This window comes from Dama dama, unplaced genomic scaffold, assembly GCF_033118175.1.
Source record: "Dama dama isolate Ldn47 unplaced genomic scaffold, ASM3311817v1 ptg000051l, whole genome shotgun sequence".
In the NCBI taxonomy this organism is placed as follows: Eukaryota; Metazoa; Chordata; class Mammalia; order Artiodactyla; family Cervidae; genus Dama; species Dama dama.
The window spans coordinates 2,203,270-2,211,992 of NW_026870882.1; positions in this window are offsets into that span (position 1 = coordinate 2,203,270).

Sequence of the window (8,723 nt, forward strand, 5' to 3'; positions counted from 1 at the left end):
GCTTCAAAAGGTGTCAAAAATATGAGAAGCATGAAACGGTCTGAAAAATAGGAGGAGCATGATACGGTGTTCAAAAATATGAAGAGCCTGAAAAGCTGTGAAAAATATGAAGAGCTTCAAAACGTGTCAAAAATATGAGGAGCATGAAACGGTCTGAAAAATAGGAGGAGAATGAAACGGTGTTGAAAAACATGAAGAGCCTGAAAACGTGTCAAATCTATGAAGAGCTTCAAAAGGTGTTAAAAATATGAAGAGCTTCAAAATGTGTGAAATACATGAAGAGCATAAAACGGTCTGAAAAATAGGAGGATCATGAGGCGGTGGTGAAAAACATGAAGAGACTGAAAAGGTGTGAAAAATATGAAGAGCTTCAAAAGGTGTGAAAAATATGAGGAGCATGAAACGGTCTGCAAATTAGGAGGAGCATGAAGCGGTGTTGAAAAACATGAAGAGCCTGAAAAGGTGTGAAAAATTAGAAGAGCTTCAAAAGGTGTGAAAACTATGAACAGCATCAACAGGTGTCAAAATTAGGAGGAGCATGAAACGGTCTGCAAATTAGGAGGAGCATGAAGTGGTGTTGAAAACATGAAGAGCATGAAAAGATGTGAAATATATGAAGAGCTTCAAAAGGTATCAAAAATATGAGGAGCATGAAACGGTATGAAAAATAGGAGGAGCATGAAGCGGTGTTGAAAACATGAAGAGCCTGAAAAGGTGTGAAATATATGCAGAGCTTCAAAAGGTGTCAAAAATTAGATGAGCATGAAAAGGTCTGAAAAATAGGAGGAGGATGAAGGGATGTTGAAAACATGAAGAGCTTGAAAAGGTGTGAAATATATGTAGAGCTTCAAAAGGTGTCAAAAATGAGATGAGCATGAAAAGGTCTGAAAAATAGGAGGAGCATGAAACGGTGTTGAAAAACATGAAGAGCCTGAAAAGTTTTGAAAAATAGGAAGAGCTTCAAAAGGTTTGAAATACATGAGGAGAATGAAACGGTCTGTAAAATAGCAGAAGCATGAAGCGGTGTTCAAAAACATGAAGAGCCTGGAAAGGTGTGAAAAATATGAAGAGCTTCAAAAGATGTGAAAAATATCAAGAACTTCAAAAGGTGTCAAAAATGAGATGAGCATGGAACGGTCTGAATAATAGGAGGAACATGAAGTGGTGTTGAAAAACATGAAGAGACTGAAAAGGTGTGAAAAATATGAAGTGCTTCAAATGGTGTGAAATACATGAGGAGCATGAAACGGTCTGAAAAATGGGAGGAGTATGAAGGTGTGCTCCAAAACATGAAGAGCCTGAAAAGGTGTGAAAAATATGAACAGCTTCAGAAGGTGTCAAAAATATGAGGAGCATGAAACGGTCTGAAAAATAGGAGGAGCATGAAGCGGTGTTGAAAAACATGAAGAGCCTGAAAAGGTGTGAAAAATATGAAGAGCTTCAAAAGGTGTCAAAAATATGATAGCATGAACGGTCTGAAAACCACTAGGAGCATGAAGCGGCATTGAAAAACATGAAGAGCCTGAAAAGGTGTGAAAAATATGAAGAGCTTCAAAATATTTCAAAAATATGAGGGGCATGAACGGTCTAAAAAATAGGAGGAGCATGAAGCTGTGTTCAAAAACATGAAGAGACTGAAAAGGTGTGAAAAACATGAAGAGCTTCAAAACGTGTGAAAAATATGAGGAGCATGAAACAGTCTGAAAAATAGGAGGAGCATGAAGCGATGTTGAAAACATGAAGAGCCTGAAAAGGTGTGAAATATATGAAGAGCTTCAAAAGGTGTCAAAAATGAGATGAGCATGAAACGGTCTGAAAAATAGGAGGAGGATGAAGTGGTGTTGAAAACATGAAGAGCCTGAAGAGCTGTGAAAAATATGAAGAGCTTCAAAAGTTGTCAAAATATGAGGAGCATGAAACAGTCTGAAAAATAGGAGGAGCATGAAGGTGTGCTCCAAAACATGAAGAGCCTGAAAAGGTGTGAAAAATATGAAGAGCTTCAAAAGGTGTCAAAAACATGAGGAGAATGAAATGGTCTCAAAAAAAGGAGGAACATGAAACGGTCTGAAAAATTGGAGGAGCATGAAATGGAGTTGAAAAACATGAGGAGCGTGAAAAGGTGTGAAAAATATGAGGAGCATGAAACGGTCTGAAAAATAGGAGGAGCATGAAGCTCTGTTTAAAAACATGAAGAGCCTGAAAAGGTGTGAAAAATATGAAGAGCTTCCAAAAGTGTCAAAAATATGAGGAGCATGAAACGGTCTGAAAAATATGAATAGCATGAAACGGTCTGAAATATAGGAGGAGCATGGAATGGTGTTGAAAAACATGAAGAGCCTGAAAATGTGTGAAAAATAGGAGGAACTTCAAACGGTGTGAAATACATGAGAAGCATGAAACGGTCTGAAAAATAGGAGGAGCATGAATCTCTGTTTAAAAACATGAAGAGCCTGAAAAGGAGTGAAAAATATGAAGAGCTTCAAAATGTGTGAAAAATATGAGGGGCATGAAACGGTCTGAAAAACAGGGGGAGCATGAAGCGGTGCCCAAAAACATGAAGAGCCGGAAAACGTGTGAAAAATATGAAGAGCTTCAAATGTTGTCAGAAATATGAGGAGCATGAAACGGTCTGAAAAATAGGAGGAGCATGAAGTGGAGTTGAAAAATAGGAAGAGCATGAAAATTGTGAAAATATGAAAAGCTTCAAAAGGTGTGAAACATATGAAGAGGTTCAGAAGGTGTCAAAAATATGAGGAGCATGAAACGGTGTGAAAAATATGAGGAGCATGAAACGGTGTTCAAAAACATGAAGAGCCTGAAAAGATGTGAAGAATATGAAGAGCTTCAAAAGGTGTGAAATAGTTGATTAGCATGAAACGGTCTGAAAAATAGGAGGAGCATGAAGCGGTGTTGAAAAACATGAAGAGCCTAAAAGGTGTGAAAAATAGGAAGAGCTTCAAAAAGTGTCAAAAATATGAGGAGCATGAAATGGTCTGAAAAATAGGAGGAGCATGAAACGTTGTTCAAAAACATGAAGAGCCTGAAAAGTTGTGAAAAATACGAAGAGCTTCAAAAGGTGTGAAAAATATGAAGAGCATGAATCGGTCTGAAAAATAGGAGGAGCACGAAGTGGTGTTGAAAAACATGAAGAGCCTGAAAAGGTGTGAAATATATGAAGAGCTTCAAAAGGTGTCAAAAATATGAGGAGCATGAAACGGTCTGAAAAATAGGAGGATCATGAAGCGGTGTTGAAAACCATGAAGAGCCTGAAATGATGTGCAAAATATGAAGAGCTTCAAAAGGTGTCAAAAATATTAGGAGCAGGAAACGGTCTGACAAATAGGAGGAGCATGAAGCGGTGTTGAAAAACATGAAAAGCCTGAAAATGTGTGAAAAATATGAAGAGTTTCAAAATTTGTCAAAAATATGAGGAGCATGATACGGTCTGAAAAAAAGGAGGAGGGTGAAGCGGTGTTCAAAAACATGAAGAGCCTGAGAATGTGTGAAAAATATGAAGAGCTTTAAAAGGTTTCAAAAATATGAGGAGCATGAAACGTTCTGAAAATTAGGAGGATCAAGAAACCGTGTTCAAAAACAAGAAGAGCCTGAAAAGGTGTGAAAAATATGGAGAGCCTCAAAAAATGTCAAAAATATGAGGAGTATGAAACGGTCTGAAAAATAGCAGGAGCATGAAGCGGTGTTGAAAAACATGAAGAGCCTGAAAATGTGAGAAAAATATGAAGAGCTTCAAAAATGTGAAAAATACGAAGAACTTCAAAAGGTTTGAAAAATATGAGGAGCATGAAACGGTCTGAAAAATAGGTGGAGCATGAAGTCGTGTTGAAAAACATGAAGAGCCTGAAAAGGTGTGTAAATATGAAGAGCTTCAAAAGGTGTGAAAAATATGTAGAGCTTGTAAAGGTGTTAAAAATGAGATTAGCATGAAACGGTCTGAAAAATAGGAGGAGCATGAAGTGGTATTGAAAAACTTGAAGAGTCTGAAAAGGTGTGAAATATATGAAGAGCTTCAAAAAGTGTGAAAAATATGAGGAGCTTCAAAAAGTGTCAAAAATATGAAGAGCATGAAACCGTCTGAAAAATAGGAAGATCATGAAGTGGTGTTGAAAAACATGAAGAGCCTGAAAAGGTGTGAAAAATCTGAAGAGCTTCAAAACGTGTGAAAAATATGAGGAGCATGAAACTGTCTGAAAAAGAGGAGGAGCATGAAGCGGTGTTCAAACACATGAAGAGCCTGAAAAGGTGTGAAAAATATGAAGAGCTTCAAAAGGTGTGAAAGAAAAGAGAAGCAAGAAACAGTATGAAAAATAGGAGGAGCATGAAGTGGTGTTGAAAAACATGAAGAACCTGAAAAGGTGTGAAAAATATGAAGAGCTTCAAAAGGTGTCAGAAATATGAGGAGCATGAAACGGTCTAAAAAATAGGAGGAGCAAGAAGCGGTGTTCAGAATAATGAAGAGCCTGAAAAAGTGTGAAAAATATGAAGAGCTTCAAAAGTTGTCAAATACATGAGGAGCATTATACGGTCTGAAAAATAGGAGGAGCATGAAGCAGTGTTCAAAAACATGAAGAGTCTGAAAAGGTGTGAAAAAATATGAAGAGATTCAAAACGTGTGAAAAATAGGAGGAGCATGAAGCGGTGTTCAAAAACATGAAGAGCCTGAAAAGGTGTGAAAAATATGAAGAGCTTCCAAAAGTGTGAAATACATGAGGAGCATGAAACGGTCTGAAAAATAGGAGAAGCATGAAGCGGTGTTGAAAAACATGAACAGCCTGAAAAGGTGTGACAAATATGAAGAGCTTCAAAAGGTGTCAAAAATATGAGGAGTATGAAACGGTCTGCAAAAAAGGACGAGCATGAAACGGTTTTTTAAAAGATGAAAAGCATGAAAAGGTGTGAAAAATATGAAGAGCTTCAAAATGTGTAAAAAATTTGAGGAGCGTGAAACGGTCTGGAAACTAGGAGGAGCATGAAGCGGTGTTCAAAAACATGAAGAGCCTGAAAAGGTGTGAAAAATATGAAGAAATTCAAAAGGTGTGAAAAATATGAGGTGCATGAAACGGTCTGAAAAATAGGAGGAGCCTGAAGGAGTGTTGAAAAACATGAAGAGCCTGAAAAGGCGTGAAAAATATGAAGAGCTTCAAAATGTGTCAATTATATGAGGTGCATGAAACAGTCTGAAAAATATGAGGAGCATAAAACGGTGTTGAAAAACATGAAGAGCCTGAAAAGGTGTGAAATATATGAAGAGGTTCAAAGGTGTCAAAAAGATGAGGAGAAGGAAACTGTCTGAAAAATAGGAGGAGCATGAAGCGGTGGTCAAAAACATGAAGAGCCTGAAAATGTGTGAAAAATATGAAGAGCTTCAAAAGGTGTGAAAAATATGAGGAGCAGGAAACGGTCTGAAAAATAGGAGGAGCATGAAGCGGTCTTGAAAAACATGAACAGCCTGAAAAGGTGTGAAAGTATGATGAGCTTCAAAAGGTGTCAAAAATATGAGGAGCATGAAACGGTCTGAAAAGTAGGAGGATCATGAAGCAGTGTTCAAAAACATGAAGAGCCTAAAAAGGTGTGAAACATATGAAGAGCTTCAGAAGGTGTCAAAAATATGAAAAGCATGAAACGACTGAAAAATAGGAGGAGCATGAAGCGCTGTTTAAAAACATGAAGAGCCTGAAAAGGTGTGAAAATTATGAAGAGCTTCAAAAGGTTTCAAAAATATGAGGAGCATGAATCGGTCTACAAAATAGGAGGAGCATGAAGCGGTGTTCAACACTATGAAGAGCATGAAAAGGTGTGAAAAATATGAAGAGCTTCAAAATGTGTCAAAAATATGAGGATCGTAAAACGATGTGAAAAATAGGAGGAGCAAGAAGCGGTGTTGATAACATGAAGACCCTGAAAAGGTGTGAAAAATATGAAGAACTTGAAGGGTTTCAAAAATATGAGGAGCATAAAACGGGCTGAAAATTAGGAGGAGCATGAAGCGGTGTTGAAAACGTGAAGAGCCTGAAAAGGTGTGAAAAACATGAAGAGCTTCTAAAGGTGTCAAAAATATGTGGAGCATGAAACGGTCTGGAAAATAGGAGGAGCATGAAGCGGTGTTCAAAAACATGAAGAGCCTGAAAAGGTGTGAAAAATATGAAGAGCTTCAAAAGGTGTGAAATACATGAGGAGCATGAAACTGTCTGAAAAATAGGAGGATCATGAAGCGGTGTTGAAAAACATTAGGAGCGTGAAAAGGTGTGAAAAATATGAAGAGCTTCAAAAGGTGTCAAATACATGAGGTGCATGAAACAGCTTGAAAAATAGGATGAGCAAGAAACGGTTTTGAAAAGGTGAAGCGCCTGAAAAGTTGTGAAACATATGAAGAGCTTCAAAAGGTGTCAAAAATATGAGAAGCATGAAACGACTGAAAAATAGGAGGAGTATGAAGCGCTTTTAAAAACATGAAGAGCCTGAAAAGGTGTGAAATAATGAAGAGCTTCAAAACGTGTTAAATATGAGGAGCATGAAACGGTCTGAAAAATAGGAGGAGCATGAACCTGTGTTCAAAAACATGAAGAGCCTGAAAAGGTGTGAAAAATATGAAGAGCTTCAAAAGGTGTCAAAAATATGAGGAGCATGAAACAGTCTGAAAAATAGGAGGAGCATGAAACGTTGTACAAAAACATGAAGAGCCTGAAAATGTGTGAAAAATATGAAGAGCTTCAAAAGACGTGAAATACATGAGGTGCATTAAATGGTCTGAAAAATAGGAGGAGCATGAAGCGTTGTTGAAAAACATGAAGAGCTTGAAAAGGTGTGAAAAATATGAAGAGCATCAAAAGATGTCAAAAATATGAGGAGCATGAAACAGTCTGAAAAATAGGAGGAGCATGATGCATTGTTGTCAAACATGAAGAGCCTGAAAAGGTGTGAAAAATATGAAGAGCTTCAAAAGGTGTGAAAAATATGAAGAGCTTCAAAAGGTGTGAAAAATATGAAGACCTTCAAAAGTTGTGAAAAATATGAAGAGCTTCAAAAGGTGTCAAAAATATGAGAAGCATGAAACGGTCTGAAAAATAGGAGGAGCATGATACGGTGTTCAAAAATATGAAGAGCCTGAAAAGCTGTGAAAAATATGAAGAGCTTCAAAACGTGTCAAAAATATGAGGAGCATGAAACGGTCTGAAAAATAGGAGGAGAATGAAACGGTGTTGAAAAACATGAAGAGCCTGAAAACGTGTCAAATCTATGAAGAGCTTCAAAAGGTGTTAAAAATATGAAGAGCTTCAAAATGTGTGAAATACATGAAGAGCATAAAACGGTCTGAAAAATAGGAGGATCATGAGGCGGTGGTGAAAAACATGAAGAGACTGAAAAGGTGTGAAAAATATGAAGAGCTTCAAAAGGTGTGAAAAATATGAGGAGCATGAAACGGTCTGCAAATTAGGAGGAGCATGAAGCGGTGTTGAAAAACATGAAGAGCCTGAAAAGGTGTGAAAAATTAGAAGAGCTTCAAAAGGTGTGAAAACTATGAACAGCATCAACAGGTGTCAAAATTAGGAGGAGCATGAAACGGTCTGCAAATTAGGAGGAGCATGAAGTGGTGTTGAAAACATGAAGAGCATGAAAAGATGTGAAATATATGAAGAGCTTCAAAAGGTATCAAAAATATGAGGAGCATGAAACGGTATGAAAAATAGGAGGAGCATGAAGCGGTGTTGAAAACATGAAGAGCCTGAAAAGGTGTGAAATATATGCAGAGCTTCAAAAGGTGTCAAAAATTAGATGAGCATGAAAAGGTCTGAAAAATAGGAGGAGGATGAAGGGATGTTGAAAACATGAAGAGCTTGAAAAGGTGTGAAATATATGTAGAGCTTCAAAAGGTGTCAAAAATGAGATGAGCATGAAAAGGTCTGAAAAATAGGAGGAGCATGAAACGGTGTTGAAAAACATGAAGAGCCTGAAAAGTTTTGAAAAATAGGAAGAGCTTCAAAAGGTTTGAAATACATGAGGAGAATGAAACGGTCTGTAAAATAGCAGAAGCATGAAGCGGTGTTCAAAAACATGAAGAGCCTGGAAAGGTGTGAAAAATATGAAGAGCTTCAAAAGATGTGAAAAATATCAAGAACTTCAAAAGGTGTCAAAAATGAGATGAGCATGGAACGGTCTGAATAATAGGAGGAACATGAAGTGGTGTTGAAAAACATGAAGAGACTGAAAAGGTGTGAAAAATATGAAGTGCTTCAAATGGTGTGAAATACATGAGGAGCATGAAACGGTCTGAAAAATGGGAGGAGTATGAAGGTGTGCTCCAAAACATGAAGAGCCTGAAAAGGTGTGAAAAATATGAACAGCTTCAGAAGGTGTCAAAAATATGAGGAGCATGAAACGGTCTGAAAAATAGGAGGAGCATGAAGCGGTGTTGAAAAACATGAAGAGCCTGAAAAGGTGTGAAAAATATGAAGAGCTTCAAAAGGTGTCAAAAATATGATAGCATGAACGGTCTGAAAACCACTAGGAGCATGAAGCGGCATTGAAAAACATGAAGAGCCTGAAAAGGTGTGAAAAATATGAAGAGCTTCAAAATATTTCAAAAATATGAGGGGCATGAACGGTCTAAAAAATAGGAGGAGCATGAAGCTGTGTTCAAAAACATGAAGAGACTGAAAAGGTGTGAAAAACATGAAGAGCTTCAAAACGTGTGAAAAATATGAGGA